General features: G+C 32.6%; 1 long non-coding RNA gene across 1 annotated transcript; it reads left to right on the forward strand.

Annotated features, from left to right (window-relative positions):
- The first annotated feature begins 15,014 nt into the window (after positions 1-15,014).
- On the forward strand, positions 15,015-18,209 carry LOC116108563. The gene is made up of 4 exons (XR_004124648.1): positions 15,015-15,337; positions 15,426-15,474; positions 16,245-16,345; positions 17,517-18,209. It is a non-coding gene; the product is annotated as an uncharacterized LOC116108563 (long non-coding RNA).
- Positions 18,210-18,745: the final 536 nt, after the last annotated feature.

The following is an 18,745-nucleotide window of genomic DNA, read 5'->3' on the forward strand; positions in this document are numbered from 1 at the left end:
TTCCTCAGCAAAGATATGAATCCTTCACAACCATCATCCAATTTGCTAATAACAAGACAATGCTTTGTTGAGAGTAATCCAGAGCTCGGCGTCCGGTGACTAGTTCCAATAGCAATACACCAAAGGGAATTAAATTGTTTTTCATCTACTATCCCATGCATCAAAAACTCAGGGGCAAGATAGCTGCAATAATTGCGGAAACAAATGAGTGCGTTTATGAAGTAAGATCATTGCGGATAAGTGCAGTTGTAAAGTTAGTTTTACCAACCCAAATGTGCCTTCAACTTTGGATTCTGTGTAGTGAGTCCATTGCTCTGGTAGCCATTTTGCAAGCCCAAAATCACAAATCTGAATAAAAGGAACCAATACTTACTTCTTTTGCTATGCATGCTCTAACTAGTGAAAGTGGGGTTATTTGTAAGTTTTAAGAGTTTTTTTGTCATTTTAAAAACTGGGGGGGGGGGGGGGGGGTTAATGATTTTACAGGGTACCTAGAACCGGAACCGGAACCGTCGGTTCTGGTTCCTCCAAAAGTGTAGGGTACCCGGAACCGAACACCATATTGGGACTAAAGCCCAGTCTAATCCCATTCTCTTCTTGTTAGTCAGTCTAAACATGGGTTTTGGACGACTTCTTGAAAGATAGTCCATCCAATAGTCTCCAAACGTAGAGGTGTTCAAAATCGGTTAACCATTTTATGAACTAAACCAGTTTTTTGATTCATAAATTTTTCTGAACTGAAACGAACAAATTAAGGGGAAAACCAGTTTTTCGGTTAACGGTTTTAATTTTATATTTTATTTTTTAATTTAATATTTTTATAATAAACCGAATTTTTTTATTTTATATTTGAATTATATTTTATAGTAAACCAGTTTCGGTTAACCCATTCTCATATTCTCGTAAACCGGTAACCAAACTGAAAAATTGATTTTTGTATTTCTTTGAACCAAAACTGAACTGGATTTTCAAATAATCGGAAAATCGGTTTAGCTACGGGTTAGATTCGGTTTTCGCATTTTGTTGAACACCCTATCCAAACGCATCTTTAAAGTAGAGATGTTAATTTGTCTGATCTAGTCCAAACTGAGTTTAATTTGTAAGACCAAGAGGTTTCCTGGCAAACGGGCAGGGTGGGATGGTATTTTGGTTTAAAATTTTGACTAAATAGACTCCACAATGACAAATGTCTACCATAGTTATTTTGTAATTAATGAATTTGAGAAAAAAAATTATGAGGTACTTATTTTCTTTGCCAACTCGGCAGTTCCTACATTACTTGATTGCATTGAATTCATGGTTGAAAATTTGTGTCAAAAAAATTAAGTAAGAAGAAATAAAAATGTTAAAAAAGTGAAAAATAGAAACCTAAATGTAAAAGTTTATTAAATCCCTAAGGGTCTGTTGATTGCGCAACATGGTGATGAATTAATTTTGCTACAACAGTGAGTTTTTTTTTTTTTTAATCCTACCATTGAAAAAACTTAGGGTCTGTTTTGCAAACAAGACTATAATTAATTAATTTTGCTACAAGATTGAAATTTCATTTTTTTTTTTTTTTTTTTTTTTGTATCCCATGTTTTAAACAACTTGTATTATCTCGACTTTGGACTAATTTTTTTTAGTTCAAACAGTAAGCACCAAAACAAACTCATGTCCCCCCTAGGGGTGTAAATGGGCTGAGCCGAGCTTTGGCTGTTCAAACTCGGCTCGGCTGCTACAGTGTCGAGCTTGAGCTCGACACAAAAAAGGCCAGCTTAAGCTCGTGCTCGAGCAACTTGCTTCTTTCTTTTTCCTCACCCACGGACCAAAAAAGAAAAAGAAAAAACAAATTGTGTGACGGATAATGGCATTTAGGTGACAAATTGTTGCATAAAAACATAAATGGTTGTAAGTGTTTTTGTCAACTAATGGAGTTTGTGTGCACATTCTTTCTGATGTTTGCACTTTTAGTGGTTTAAGCACAATCATGTTTGTAGTTTACACATGCCTTGACATATTGCTTTATGTGTGCACATTTTGTTGTTCATATGATCTGTTGAACAAATGTGTGCACATTTATTCTATTGTGTAAACATTTAGTTAATCAGATCTCTTAATACAAGTGTCATTTTTCCTTACATGTTAAGATATTTTTCGTTCTTGAAACTTGCGTGAAAGGTCACTTTACAGGTGTCTGTTTGTCCTAAAGTGGTCCAGCAAGGTTGTTAGAATGAGTAAGTGGTCCAACAAAAGTTAGTAAAGTTTGTCTGCTGCGTGTATTGATGAGATTGGTTGAGCAAGGATATATATTGTCATCTTCTTCTTCCTTGCTCTTTAACCTGGATATTGTATCTTCATTGAGCTCTAAAATTTTGCAAAGCATATTCTATCCGGTTCATTTTGTTGCTGAGTTCATTGACAATTATCTTTGTTATCATTGAGGATTGTGGAATGTGGTTCCCCTTGTTGAAGCTTGAAGGAAGTTTAAGCTAGTGAGCTGAAAGGAGTCTTTCAGTTGTCCTAAGTTCAACTGTGGCTTGAACTATCCAAGGGTGACTTGGACTCAATCAGGGTGTGGTTGAACATCTATGCAAGTAAGAGTGTGGAGTCAAAGTCTTGTGGACAGGGAGTGTTTACTTTGATGTATTTGATTTAAACTTTGTATTGACATTTGTTGCTATAGTGGATTTGGTTGAGTTGGATTTGGTCCTATGGATGTAGGCTAAAAGGGTTTTTAGCCAAAACATGTAAAAATCCTTTTTGTGCTTTACATTATGTTGTTTAGATGCTTGATGTTGCTTAGGTGTTGATTGTTCATTCTTCCAAAACATTAAAAACGCAATCTAACCCATCTTGCCTAAGTTTTAACAAATGCAATCAAACCCATTCCACTTTGTTTAATGAACTCGATTAAACAGACTTCCAATGGTAATAATGAAAAAAAGGAATAAAGAAAGAACTGTGAGAGAATTAAGAAGGAAGAGAAGATGCCATTTGTTGTGTCTTTAATTTGCAAAGATTTGAATTTAAGAGAGAGTTGTTGTCTCTGGTCTTTATGCATTAGCCAGATAGGTCTCATATGACACTCTAACAAACAACCGGCTTTCTCCTAAATTGAAAGAAAGAGAAAGAAAGAGAGAAAGAAACAAGGAGTTGTAGACTTGGGCAAGGCCCGGTCCCTACTGGTCCCATCTCATGGGCTTGGGACTAGTCCCATCTCATGGGCTTGGGACCGATCCTATGGGCTGGAAAATTACTTATATCCCCCTTTTTTTTAATATATTTGGGGGCTAAATTGAAATTATATAGGGGGTTTATGTAATTTTTAAGGGGTGTTTTGAAATTTTTTAATTAATTAGTAAATACATAATTAAATATAAGTGAATGGTTAATTGGTTATAAATTATTAAATTTAGGGTGCTTTTAATTTAAACTTTAAAGAGATAATTTAATTTTAACATAAATATAATATTCACACAATCACACTTCACAAATAAAAAATTAAATAAATGTGTTTTTATTAAATTAAGTTACATCGTCAATTTTTACATCATCCACATCTGTTTGAAGAGATCGAGTAGTTCGAGATCTTCAGGGTGCTGTTGTATCCTTCTATCTGCATGAGTCCAATCCTGTAAACATATTATGACTTCAACCATCTCATTGGTTAAAGAGCATTTTCTTTCTTCAACAATGCGGCCACTAATTGAGAATGCTGATTCGGATGCAATTGTCGAAACCGACGCAGATAAAATGTCATATGCCATTTGGGCTACAATGGGAAATCAACTTGCATTTTGGCTCCACCATTGAAGCAGATCCATCTCACGTTTCTCCTTCGTCATGTAGGATAGTCCATTTGTAAATATCGATGCAACTCATTTGGTCCATGTCTGTACAAGCTGGAGCTGCTACTTCCGCCATGTTTCATATATGTCCACATGCCTGATCGTATTCCTTGTTGATAAATGTCTTCATCAGGCTCTTGGTTGTCTCTGCTGGCGCTAGCCATTCCTCTGTACCTAGTCTCATACAAAGAAAAAAGGCTTTCCAATTTTCTGTTAAAGTCTATCAAATAAGAACTATAGTCATAATCTAAATGCTGGCCTATCTCAGTAACCATATATTTACATACTTGTAATTTAAACCTAGGATCTACAATAAGACCTAATCCATATAAGAATGGAATATCTGACCAATATTTCCGATATTTTTTTTCCATTTTTGAAACAATTTTGCCTAAATCTTCATCACTATGTCTAGCAAAAGTTTTAGAAATTTGAAGTAAAATATTTAATGCTACATTAGTAGTAGGATAACAAATATCACTTAATTTATTAGTTGAATCGTAAATAAACTTTAAGAAATGAAAGAAAAACATCGCAAATAGTCCAATCTAAATCGTTGATAACTTCGTTTGGATGGTTCTTTCGATTGATGAAATCTATAATTTGTCTTGTGGTTGGCATAGCTTTTTGCAGCATCAAGTACGTGGAGTTCCAACGGATAGACATGTCTGTACATAACTTCTTTGGTTGAATCGATAGCTCTTCTTGGTGACAATATTTTACGTACTTAGTCCATCTTGTATTGCTACCAGCGATGAATCCGATAGCCGCGTGCACCCTTTTAATCCTCGATTTTATAGCTTCTAAAACTACTTTAACAATCAAATTGATGATATGGTAAGCACATGTCTAGTGAAAAAAATCTGCCTTCATCACGCAAATCCAATCTCTTTTCAAATAAAGAAATTGTTGCGATGTTAGCAGCTGCATTATCAAGCATTAGCGCTATAACTCCATCGATTAATACATATTATTGCAAAACTTCAATAATTGTAAAATAAATTGTGTCAACACTAGGTTTTTCATATAATGGTTTAAAACCTATCAATTTTTGCTGTAAATGCCAACTATGATCTAGGTAATGCATTGTGACAGTCAAAAAAATTGTTTTTGATCTAGCAGCCCATATGTCTGAAGTAAGTGCAATAGATATATTTTTAAAATTTTAAAATTATATTTTAACTTGATCTCTTATTTTATTATAAAGATTTAATATGTCTCTTCTACATGTACCTTTACTAATAGGGCTATATTTTGGACAAAAAGCATTTTTAACCAATTTAACAAAAAAATGATTTTCAGTTAAAGAAAGAGGAGAGTCCATAGCAACTATGTATCTTGCCATTAACTCTCATGCTTTGAGTGCATTGTATTGCCAAGTTGAGAGAGTTGAGGATTGTAGATTAAAATTAAGTTGAGTTTGAATTTGCCTATCTGGTGTGATTAAAGTTGATCGGACCCTTCGAACCGTGCCATAAATTAGGGGTGTTTCTTTTCCAAGTGCCTCTCCATCGTTGAAGTTCTGTGCTCAACGTTGATAACAGTTGCACAAAAATTACGTACCCCGCACGAATCTTCCCCCTCCCCATTTGGCTTTGCCCATTTTGATCTAGTGAAGTATTGTCATACCCCAGACACAATCCTCTTTGATTGTCTTGTCAGGCCCGTAGTGTCGCAGCTCACTTGTGTTTGGCTGCACGCTGTCTCGACCGTTTTTGATTGGGGAATTGATGCCTCTGGAAAGGTTGAAAATGGATCAAACCCTTCCATTTCTTTGGTGGATGAAACGTAAAACTCATATGGCGATGATCCTCCAAATGCATAATTTTGGGAACCCATTTTGAATTTATGATAAAATAAAAATATAATTAAAATGAAAAAATTGAATAATATAAATAATAATAGAAGAAATTGAATAATATAAATAATAATATGAATAAATGTAACTATAAATTGAATTGAAGAGAATTTGAGAATTGGAGTAGAGAGATTGAGAGTTGAGTTGTGAAGAAAATGGAGGTTTGGGGGGTTATTTATACTTGAGGCTTGGCGGGGTCAGCTGATTGTTGGCTCAACGATCAGTTAACTGACCAACGATCGAATCAAATATTTTTGTAAAATATCATGTTAGCCCCTATTATTATTGTCTATTTATAAAAAGTAAGGGGCTTTTTATGTTTTTCAAGGGGTTTTTGAAAAAAGGGGGAGTCCTGGGCTCGGGCCCGACAATTGGAGGAGGGACTAACACAAGGACTGGTCCCTCCTCCTTTGGGTCAGTCTAGGTTTGGGCCTAGGCCCTATAGGATCGGTCCCTGGGAAGACCGGTCCTAGGTTCGGGTTTTTGGGTGGGTTTTTTGGGCTGGGGCCCAAATTCCCACCTTTAAGGGGTTGGCCAGTTGTGTTTTTCCCAAAAGGAAGAGAGGTGTAATAATTGTGACACATCATTAATTGAGGTGTAATAAAATAAGGAGAGAAAATGTTTATTTATTTTGAGAAGAGAGAGAAAACGTTTTTTATTAATTGAAATTACACAACATTAATTAAAAGGAAGCAAATGTTTTTTATTAAAAAGAAGAGAGGTGTAATAATTATGAGACAATATTAATTGAGGTGTCATAAAAATGAATAATACTATACTAACAATCCTTTTTTACAAACATGGTTCTTACTAATTAATTTTAAATTGACTAATTGCAAGCTGTTATGTTAGGGTTGTAATATTATATCTTTTGTGAACTTATCAATTGTGAGTTGTCATGTCAAAGTTGTGAGAGAAAGTTTGTGAGAGAGGGTTGTTAGTATAGTATTACACCATAAAAAGTAAATGACAACTTTTGCCATGTCTTAGAGCCCACCATTTACGACTTGTCTTTTGAATTTTTTGGGGTCAAACAACCCCCTAATAGTTGTAAAATTATCACATATTCCCTCAAGCTCGCAAGCTTGGCGAGCCAAGCATTGGCTGTTCAAACTCGGCTCGCTTGCATGAGCTAAGCCACTTAAGCTCAAGCTCGGCTCGACTTTTAAAGAGCTAGAGCAAACATATTATATATGGGGTATCGCCTAATTGTAGTAAACACCTATTAGTTTCATTATTATATAGGTAGTGGGTACTTAAACGACTAGCTGAAACCTATAAAGGTTTATTGTAAATAACTCTCATGTCTGACATGAGGTTTGGATTTGTAGCTTTAAATATTTCTATAAATATTTTAATATAATTATTTAACTGATTAGTTACTATTAAATATATTATAAATATGTACTGACAATTTCAATTAATTATTTATAAAATAAAATATAGTTTTTAGTATCTTAAAATTAAATTCGATAGAAATATATTCGCTCAAGAAGGACTCCAGAAGAAGAAGATTCCATAAGATGTTGATCGTAAATGAGAAGATTGGTTAAAGAAAAAACAAGATGGATTCATATTCATATACATGATAATTATATAGCAAGAATAATAATCTTGAATTATTTATTGAAAAATTGGAAGTTGATTTCTTTGGATTACTAAGACTATTACAATTAAAATTAAAATACTCATGTACAAAGAACCATAATAAATGTAAAGAAGAGGCATCTTTTACCCAGTAGCGGAGAATTTGAACCAAAATTTCCGAGCGAATGGGGTGGGGTATTAGTACATCTAAGACATAATTTAAATATGAGAATTTCAAATTTGTGGACAACCGAAACCCACTATCGACTTTGCCGGTTTTGTGAGCACGTTACCCGATACGATTTTATGGACTTTAACTCCAATACTTAAGGATAGTCCAGTGCCTGTAACCGACATTGGAGTCTAGTGCATTCCATGAGCTCTGCCACGGACCAATGCTTAGTTTCCCTGGACTCTTGCTTGTCTTTTAATTGGATTAACAATTTTGCCCTTTTACCCTTACTGTTTGTATTACCCACCAACATAAGTTTGATAGTCTTTAGAGTATATATATACAGTAAAACCTCTTTATAGTGATACTCTATATAGGAATAAACTCTATATAATCATAAAAAGTTCAATTCCCAATTTGGGATAGTTATAAATAAGAATAAACTCTACATTGTAATAAATTATAATTTTTCTAATTCCCGTCTTAAGAAAAGTTACCTCTACATAGTAATTATTATCTGTATATTGCAAAAAAATATATGCTATGTTACATTAAAGGTTAAGATGAAATAAAATATTTATTTAAAGTTGTTTGAGATAATGATTTATGCATTAGAGTTGTTACTATATCTTTTAACTTGCAGGTAGATTACTCGCTAGCATGAATATCTTCTTGTTGAAGCCAAATATTTCTAGTTCCTCAAGTATGTTTAGAGTTTCTTGTTACAAAACTTTTTGTATTTCCGTACTATCATCCTTATGATCATTTCCTTTATCTTCTTGTCTAATTGTAGTAATTATTTATTCTTTAGTTAAAACATACATGGCTTATTGCTCATTTGGATGATTGAGAAAGACATTAATATCAATTCAATTAATTTAATGAAGTTGTCGAATCTGATCACCAAATTCTACAATGACTCTTTGATTCTCCTCATCCACTTCATTTGTAACTTCCAATTCATTGACATCGATGATCCTAATTTGGTAATGATTAAAACAATTGGCAATAGTATGTGGCTTCACATCAATTTGCCGCATAATTTTGCAATGATTAAAACAATTGACAATAATATGTGGCTTTACATCAATTTGCTGTATAATTTTGTAATGATTTAAACAATTGGCAATAGTTTGTGGCTTCACATCAATTTAACCATGTAACAACTGCATTTACAATTTCATCAATGACATTTATCTTTGCTGATTTCAAGACACGATTTTCTATCGGTTTCAAAAGTAGGCAATTAAAGCGCTAAGTTGAAATCTTAATAATATTAAAACATCAATTGAAATCCTAATACTGTACTACTAAAACATAAATTATAAAAAAAATTTTGTTACCACACCTTTATTAAGTTATAACCTCCTCATAGTAATAAAATTAATTAATCTCACCATTATAACTATAGAGAGGTTTTACTCTCTCTCTCTCTCTTTATTTAATATATATATATATATATAGATAATATATATATATATATATATATATATATATATATATAGGCATAAGTAAGCTATGAGACATATGGAATATTATTGGATGCATGACATCATGTAATTGGAACATCTAAAGGTAATTCTTTTATTTATTTTGATATGGTGGAGTATTGTTGAACACGTGAGATCATGTAATTGAGCCATCCAGAGGTCTAATTAAAAACTTGATTAATTTTCATGTAACCTTGGACACGTTATATCATGTAATTAGCCATCCAAAGGTCTATTTAAAAACTTATTAATTTTCACATAAACACCTACTCTTCACATTTACATTGACATTAGTTTCGCATAAACACATACTCTTGATATTCACATTCAAATACAAATGATTCAAATAGGATAAAAGAAAAAAATACAAGAAAAGGAAAATGGGATATGTAGGAGCACATGGAGTAGCATCGTCGCACAGATACAAATACAGTGGACCATTCTTATCTTGCCAAATATGTATTGCAACCTTTGTGGAGTCGTTTCGTCAAAATCTTCCCTCTATGGATGCCGTCTGTTTCTTTTTTCTGTCTTTAATTAATCTCTTCCTTTTGTTTTCTTTTATTTTGTTCCGTTACATATGTTTTTTTTACACCTTTTTTGTTTTTGTTTCGAGATTTTCTTCAGACCAAACATGGTAAGATATTTCTTAATCACACTTTAGTTTGTGTTTTGAAGTGTTTGTAGGGAAGATTCTTGATTTCTCGACTTTTTGCTCATTGGTTATATTGTTTTCTTAGATTACACTTACAGGGTTCATGTTCTCAATCACATTTGCTCTGCTAGGAAGCGTATATTTGGGTTCAAGTTTTCTAAAATCGGAAAAGGCCAAAAAAAAAAAAAAAAACACTAAGGAGATACACAAAAGACAAGATTAACAAAAAGGCGAAAACAAAGTGAAAATCTAGAAGAATCATCCACGGACCACGGCTGAAGCAAAGTTTCTGAGAAATCGATTGTTAGGAGTGTAGACTGAAGATGGCAGGAAGAGAAGTTCGTGAATACACAAATCTCAGTGACCCAAAAGGTGGAACAAGCTTGTTAATCCAATCCAATCCAATTCATTGATTTTGTTAATTAATTGTTTAATCATATTGTGGTTTTGAATTTATTTGGTTGCAGATAAGAAGTGGGGTAAAGGCAATCATAAGATTGACGATGAAGACATCACCTTTCAACGAATGGTTGCCAAGGTTAGACCGTCCACTTCTCCCTCTCTTTCTGCATCTGGGTCTGTTTCCTTCTTGGATTTTATTCTCTTTTGTGGAAGAAAGTTTAAAATTTTAAGTGGTTGTGGAGAGATTTCTCATAATGTTTGAGAACTTTTTGTGTGTAGAGAGGTTTGTGACGACATTAGTTATGTTTTGTGAAAGAAGTTGAAAACTTAATGTGGTTGTGGATGGTTTTCTGATAACATTAGTTCTGTTTTTGTAAAAGAATGTTGAAAACTTGAGGTCGTTGTATAGATTTTTGATAACATTGATTGTGTAAAGTTGAGGTTGAGTGGTGGAATTTTCTGAAAATTTAGTTCTGTTTTATTTGAGAAAGTTGAGAAGTTGAGGTTTTTGGTGGAGAGATTTCTGATAACATGCCCTGATAGGGATTTTGGCTTGCTATTGGGTGGTTGATAAGCAGATGCAAGAGGTTGTTGGTCATAATTTTGTATCTTTAAATATCACCCTAAACATTGCAATAACTAGACCACTAGGGGAAATTACTAATTCAATTCGTTCGAAAGAAAAATTACGTTGTACTGTTATAGTCAGATTCATCAACTTTGTGTTATATGTTATGGGTTGAAGTCCAAGTTGCTATGGTGCCATTAAAAATAGATATAAGGAGAATAGGAGATACGAAGTCTTCCACATGAGATTGGTAACTCTCTTATTTGTTTATTTATTTTTGTTTGCCTTCGCTGCATATATGAAGAGAAAATAAGCAAAAGTGAAAAACTGATCAGTGACTTGCTACTACTAAGAGCATCTCTAACACATATAAATAAAGAACATCTTCGTTAATTTCTAAATATAAAGAACAAAATTTGTATTCAAATCCAATGGACTTTTTAAATTAGGCTTAATAAATAGGGGAGAGAATTAATAATAAAATGTATAGAAACTTGTAATTTATTTAATAATATTGGGATAGAGAGTGAAATTTGACTCTTTAGATGTAGAGAGTCAAATTCACTTTTTAATTTATATTTAAAGAATAAATAGTCTATTGGACTCTTGTTTTTATGGATAAACTCTTTATAATAAAGAGTTTCGGTCATATAACGAGTCCTTTGGAGATGCTCTAATGCTATTAATTCTGTCATGAAGGTTCGTTTTTTCTTTTTAATTTTTTTTTATGGTATATATTGTTGGTTGTGGTTTTATGTATCCTTTGTTGTTGTTGTTATCTGCTTTTCTAAAGATTTTCCATGGAACGAACAATTCCATAGCTCCATCCAATGCAATATTGTTGTAAATTATATGACATTTTTCTGATTTTAATATTTAATTTATGTGTGTATGTGTCTATACATATTATGCTTTTTGATAGAAGGGGTCCTTCAAATTTTCTGCTAGGGATGTACTGCTCTGTTTGCGTGCATGCGATTGAGTAAGTTTACAAACAACAATTTATTGGCTGCTCTCTTTCTCTGAGCATATCGGGTTTCATAGGTGGGCGTGAGGTGAGGTCAGAGATGACACACACACCTCAATAATTCATTCAATCGCCCATGGATTCCAATTCGTAGCAGCCACCAGGTCCGCTTTAATTTGATAGAAAATTTTAATCTTTTTCCAATGGAGCTGCTTGGGATGATTTCCACAATATAGCAGTACATGCTTCAGGACTAATTAAAGAAACAGAGCCATGAGAAAGATCCACCAAACTCACATGGCATATGATAACAAATGAGAAAGTAAAATCGTAACAGCCTAGAGGCTAAGGAGAAATAACAAGGAAAAGATTATTCTCAGAGTGGGGATAAGGGAATGGAGAAATAGACTTTAAATCCATTTAAAATTATATATGAAGCGCCTTTATAAACATAAGGATTTAAAAATCGAACCATTTAATATAAAGGCTTTATAAATAGCTTTCTTTAGTTTCTTTCATGGTCATCTTTTTTAGTTTCGACCATCGCTTCATGAAAACTTTTGTTTTTCTTTTGGTTGTTTGCATTAGGTGAGACTGTTGACTGAGAAGGAGCAGCTGGTATTGTGGTGTGGAGTGGGGTTCCTTCCAAAAATGGGGTAAAGCCAAAGAGATCAAAACTCAAAGGTGTTGTGGAATTGCATTTCATTGCTTTGCTTTGCCATCAATCATGGCATGGGAAAAGAGTAAATGTTGTAGGGACGATCACTCGCTCTAATTGTTTTTTCTGTGTGAAGTGGTAAAGTCAAAAGAAATCAAACATAGGGATCCAATTTTTGGTTATATATATTGAAAGCAACTCTCTTGAATCATAGCCACCAAATGAATGAATTAATGATTTGATTTGATTTTACATATAGGGCTTGAGGGAAAGATAAACCAGCGTACACATTTACTTTATAATTAAAATATATTAAATAAAATTCACTTTAAAATTTAATAAATCAAATATTTCAAATTAACGATTTACTCATTCTCGAATATTCAATTGATTAATTAATTTTGTATAACGGACTCTATTTTGTATTGACAAATACAATAGTAATCATTTACGTTTTTTCATAAGTTTCACTAGATCTTTTTGAGATATATAGTCTTTTGTCTGTGATTCAAAATGTAAATTAAGCATGGTATCTTATTGATAAGCTTGAATACTTGAAATACAAGCAATAAACAAACTGCACGCGGGTATCAAATTGTTACTCTTAATTTCTTTATTATTTATTGCTTTAATTATCAATTCAACATTAAATTAACTTTAATACAAACCCTTCACATTCACTATCACGGATATTTTTTAATCTTCTATTTTTGTTAGTCTTAGGATACTCTTTATATTGTATAATCTTTTAATTATATCAGTGTATTGTGTAACTGTAACTGGCNTTGTGACTAAAATTACTGTGGCGTAACTAATTAGTTAGTTGTAAATTATCTTTTTTTGACAACTAAGATTTTAGTTGCCAAATGTATGGTAAATTTTGCGAATGAGTTTGGAGCCTCATGTTCTTGCTTGAAATAAATTGAAATTTTGGGTATGTTATTTTTGGCAACTAAAGTTATAGTTGTTAATAGGATTTTTTCGCAACCAAAATGTTAGCCACTAAATATTGTTTATTAAAAATGATATATACAACTAGTAACCAAAATCAATTAGTTACAATAAGTTTGCAAATAAAAAATTTGACAATGGCAACTACAACATTTGTTGCAATTTTTTTTTTTTTTTTTTTTGGCAACTACTAAAATATTAGTTGCTATTGATCGTTTACAAAATTTGAAAGTTACAAATGGTGACTAACATTGGTTGCTACAAATAACTAATCAAATAAATAAATGCCTATGTTTTTAGAAACAATTACTAGGCCCATCCTATATAAACCCAGACTTAAAACCAAATCCCTCATACCCCAGTTTCCCTATTCTTACATGAGTCATCTTTTTCTCCACGCACTCCTCTGTATCCAATTTCCCTCTTCACTTTACCATATCCTTGATTCTACTTTTGCCGCCTACATTACCCTATTGAAGGTAACTTATTTTTATTTTTATGTCAAAGCTCATTCTTTTACAGATGATATATATTTCGATTTTATTGTTTGATTTTCAATCCGTTTCTTCACAACATTTGCTTTAATTTGTTTAAGCATATGTTGTTAGTGACGTTCCTAAATGGGTGGCTTTAACTTCGTAATGGGTGATTTTATTTTTATCTTCTCTTTCATTTGACATTACAATGACCATTATAATTGTAATGAGTGCGATAAATTAGTTTATTGTTACTAATAAACGAATGGTGTTTGATAATATCTATTTATTTTCTCAATTGGGTATTTAAGTTTTTTGTTTTATGGATACTCGTTCGAGACGGTTTCATATTCATCGATTTCTTCAACTAATGTTTGCATTTTGATTCACCTTCTTGTTCATTAGATCTTCGATTTTATTTTCTATATAGTTATTTTTGTGTATCTTTTGGGTTTTTTTTTTTTTAAACTGTTTTGTGGGTTTGTTCTTTCGATCTCTTTTTGATTTGGGTTTTTGATTTGAGTGTGATTCAACTCACTACCAAAAAACCACCTTCCTTGACAGAATGAGTTGACAGATTTTCTTGACTGTTCTAAAAAAAGGTCAAGAATTTTAATTATTGATAAATTGTTGACAGTTTATGAACTATCAAGAATTTGAAATAATCCTTAACTGTTTTGGATAATTCTTGACAGTTATTAATTGTCAAGGAATTGGTTAAAAATAAATTTTACGAATCTTGTTCTTGATTGTTGTAGTCTCAATTCTTGACATTTTTTAACTGTCAAAGATTAAGTATATAAAAAACAAAAAAATATTGCCTAAAACTTTTCCCACCCATTTTTCATTAACTATTCCCACATTTTTTCCCTAAAACTTTTGCTTACCCGCTATTTCACTCATTTGTGCAAACCCTTATATAGTCAACCTCCTTTCGGCATTGGAACAAAACTTCTAGTTTCTACTACTCTCGTTTAGTAGACGACGATTCACTCACTGACTCAGAAGCTTATTCTATGCCTATTTCGACGGAGATTGTTAACTTCGGTGAGTTTTTGTGAGGCGTATCTCAAATGCCCAAATGTAGGGGTGTTTAGAAAAAATGTAGAAACCGAACTTAACTGGGATCTGAATCAGTTTTTCGTTTATCTAGAAAACTGATTCGATTTTGGTCCACAAAAATACAAGAAACTGAATTTCCAATTTCATTAAAAAGTGAACAGTTTTTCGTTAAAATTTAAAAAGTAAACAAATTAAAAGTCCCTAAATCCTTACAATTAAAGAAAAACAAAACCCCAAACCCGATTTTAGGTTAAAATAAAAAAAAAAAAGTGAACAATTTTGCACATAAATTTTTGAATCTTGAAATTAAAAAAAATTAAAAAAATAGCAAACCCAGTTATACAAAATCCTCAAACAAATTTTACCCTAAGACGCAAAACACTGTCCACTTCTCCACTCTGTTCGCATCTTCTTCTCCATTTTTTCCTTGAAATCTAGACTTCTCCAGTTGCCACTGCAACACCTCTCCACTGATTAGATCTCTCTCTCTCACTTACCACCCACACGAGCACCTAAAGACTCCAAACCCAAACACCCTATCACGTAATCACACTCTCCAGTCTCCAGGAACTTTGTTTCCCAGCTAGAAACCCAGCTTCGCCGCGCCAAGACCACGACAACACCATCTAAACTCAAACCCATAACATGCTCTTCGATTTAGGTAAGGATTCATTTCTTGTCTTTTTCAATTTGACGTCATCTGGTTAATATTGTTATGTTTAGTTACTGATTTTTGGTTCATTGTGCAGGAATAAGCTAGTTATCTTTTGTAAAGCAAAATCCGACGAAAGTAAACAGGTGAGGATTGTTCGATTTGGTTATTCCATCATGGAGTTTTACTGTTATTCCTTGTTTTGGTTGTGAATGGAGAACATGATACATGTGGCTTCCTTTACAATCAACTTTTGAGTGTTTAGGTAAATATAATTATTATTTTTGGTTTTATTTTGAAGTTAGGAAGATGGTTTCTGTGGTTGCTTGAGTTCATAAATAATTTAAAAGTTTTTGTTTTGTGGATAAGATTTAGTGTCATACGCTAGAGTGGATAAGTTGTTTTGCTTGTTTGTGATAATATTCAGAGTCATATTCTGTGGTTGCTTGAGTTCATAAACAAAACTTCAGGCTGCTTGTTTTGGCTGTGTTGTTTCTATTGTTATTTTGCGCAGTTGCTTGTTTATGATAATATTCAGTGTCATATCGACCTTCTTTTGTTTTGTGGATAAGTTATTTTGTGCAGTTGCTTCTTTTGTTATTTTGAGTTCATAATCAAACAGTTCGCTGTATGCATTTATTTATGAAGCCGAGTTTGAATAGTTTAGGCCGAAAGATTCTGCTACAAGTACATAGATAGTTGTAAGTAAAAATTATAAATGTGGCAGAATCGTACTCAACCAATCTGATTTATTGTTTTTGTACATTTCAAAGTTAAAGTTTGATTTGGAATACTGTACAGTTGAAGTGTTTTACACAGCCTGAAAATCTTTGGCTATATTTATTTTTATATAAGCAAAATGACATATTCTTGATAAATTATAAAATTATAACCTAATTTTTTTGTTTTAACTAAGGTAGCACACGTTAAGGTATTTGAGGATCTTAAAGTTGACTTGAAGACCGATGCTGAGAAGAGTGTGGGCACCACTGCTACTACAACAAAAAAAAAAAGAAGGTATAAGTTACGTAAATTGAAATTTAATTAATTTATTGATCGTTATACTCATTTACATTATCACTAGTAGTATATTCTTTATATGGATGAACGTGGTTTAATTAGGTTGAATATTGTTTTTGTGAGAGAACATATTTATGATACTGAATTTATGTTTTGTTTGCGATCTTAGAAGGTCACAATAGATAAAAGATGGATTTAGTTGTCTAATAGGTTGTGCGATGAATATATTCAAGGAATTGACTCTTTCATAGACATTGCAAAACAACATGTAGAACCTCCTTTTAGAGAAAGATCCACGTTTTCCTTTAAATCCATAATTCCCTTTCTCATTTCCAGGTCCTTAGCTTCCAAGATTAACCTTTTAATTGCTCTTTCTCTCTCCCCCCTCTCTAGCTTCTTCTCTAAATGCAACCTAACCTTCCAAACATGACTAACATATCTTGCAATCACCAGTTGATCACCAAAACTAGGGTGGCAAATCATGGGGACCCCTTCACATATGCTTTCCAAAGTAGAGTTTTAACCATTGTGTGTCCAGAAACCTCTTGTGGCAGGATGAGCGAGCAATTCTTGCTGGGGAGCCCATTTCACTATATGTCCTCTTCCATCTAGCATTTCAAGGAACCCTTTTGGCAATGCTTCAAGCCATTCTGCTCCATGGATAGATCCTGGTTGAACAGCCCACAAGAAAGGCATCCCACTATTGGCTAATCCCCACGCTATCTCCACAAAAATTCAGTTTCATTAATAGCAACAATGCCATTATATTTAGCACCTTTGTTTACTTTTGTTTTTCTTGCTTTATTCTCTGGGATTCCTTTAATTCAAGTTCATTAACTATTTAATATCTGTTAGCTTGTTTTTAAACTTATGTAAAAATTTAACTGTAAAATCTTAAACTAGAGAATTGAAGTTTAGATCGATAATCTGTGAGATACTTGCTTTTTCTACTCCATCAATTTGATTTTTGTTTGGTGCTGCAGTACATTCTGTACTGCATTTTCTTATTGTAAAATTAATTTCTGTGAACTTTGAGGAGTAGTCTTTCTTTTCTGTTGTTATTTCATAAGTTTTTGTCACATATTGTATACCTCAGATTAATTATAATTTATTTGTAATTATTTAGTTTCTTGCTTGACTTATTGATTATGCATTGAATTGATGGTAGGAAAAAATGATAAAGAGTTGCAAGATGAAACACAAGCAGGGGAAAGTGAAAAAACAGAAACAGAAATATGTGAGGAAGGGCTGGGTAAAGCTTCCAGATTTAACCAAAATTTTGCATTTTCACAAGACTCAACATCATGATACTGCAGCAGAAGCAGAGTTAAGACGCATAGTGCAACAATAAGAAAATAAGATTAAACAGTTGGAGGAGCAGCTCATCCTATTTGATCAACAAAAACAGTAAATAAAAATGCTTCAAGAACAACATTTTCAAATGTTGGAGATGCTGAAGCAGATCACTATAGCAGCTACACACGCCCAACTTGCTAGAGCTCCAACTCGACTGCCATTGCCATCTCCAACCGATGAAAAGTCTTCCTCATTTGCTACAGCTATTTCAAGAACCTCAATTAGTGACACTTGAGATGCTAACGATATTGATGGTTAGTTTTTTGTTGTATGGGCAGTAGATATTTTGACGTGGGGGTAGGACCATCTTTTTGGACTTTTTAGGATTGTTTGCATATATATCCTTAGATGGTGTACATGGAGTGAACATTTTGTTTGTTCATTATGCACAGATAGATAGCCACTGATGAAAATGTGGGGTGCATGCTTTCTTTTTTGGTTATGCACACATGATAGTGCATTTTGGATTTTTATTGCCCATCATGCATAAAAATCCATGTATGGACTATACATATATATGAAAATATGATATTTTATGTTAGTGGTCAGATTTTTATATTGTGTCATTTATTTTGTTGATGTTGAATGTATAAACTAGGTCATTTACAAAGAGCAAAAATAATGCTCTTAAATGTTAAACAATTACCTATTAAAGTATTAGTTGTAAAAATAATACAACAGCAAAGACTAATCAATAATATTTGACTAAAATAATTCGTTCCCAAAACTCGTATACAATTGATTACTATATTATTTAGATGTAAAAAAATAATTTTAATGACTAAACATTAGTTACAAAATTTAAGAAACCAAATTGGGTATATACATTTCCCCACTAAAAACAAAATGCTTTTGTCACTAATTATTTTCTCGCAAAAAAACACATTATGCAACTAATTTCATAGTAACGAAAAGTAATTTATGATATTTGGATTCCACATTCAGCGTTTAAAATTATTGGAATTAACTACCAAATTTTTGTTACCAAAAGATACATTCGTCCACTAATAAAATAGTCACGAAAAACTTTTACGAAATTAT

Source organism: Pistacia vera, unplaced genomic scaffold (assembly GCF_008641045.1).
Source record: "Pistacia vera cultivar Batoury unplaced genomic scaffold, PisVer_v2 Contig566, whole genome shotgun sequence".
NCBI classification, from domain to species: Eukaryota; Viridiplantae; Streptophyta; class Magnoliopsida; order Sapindales; family Anacardiaceae; genus Pistacia; species Pistacia vera.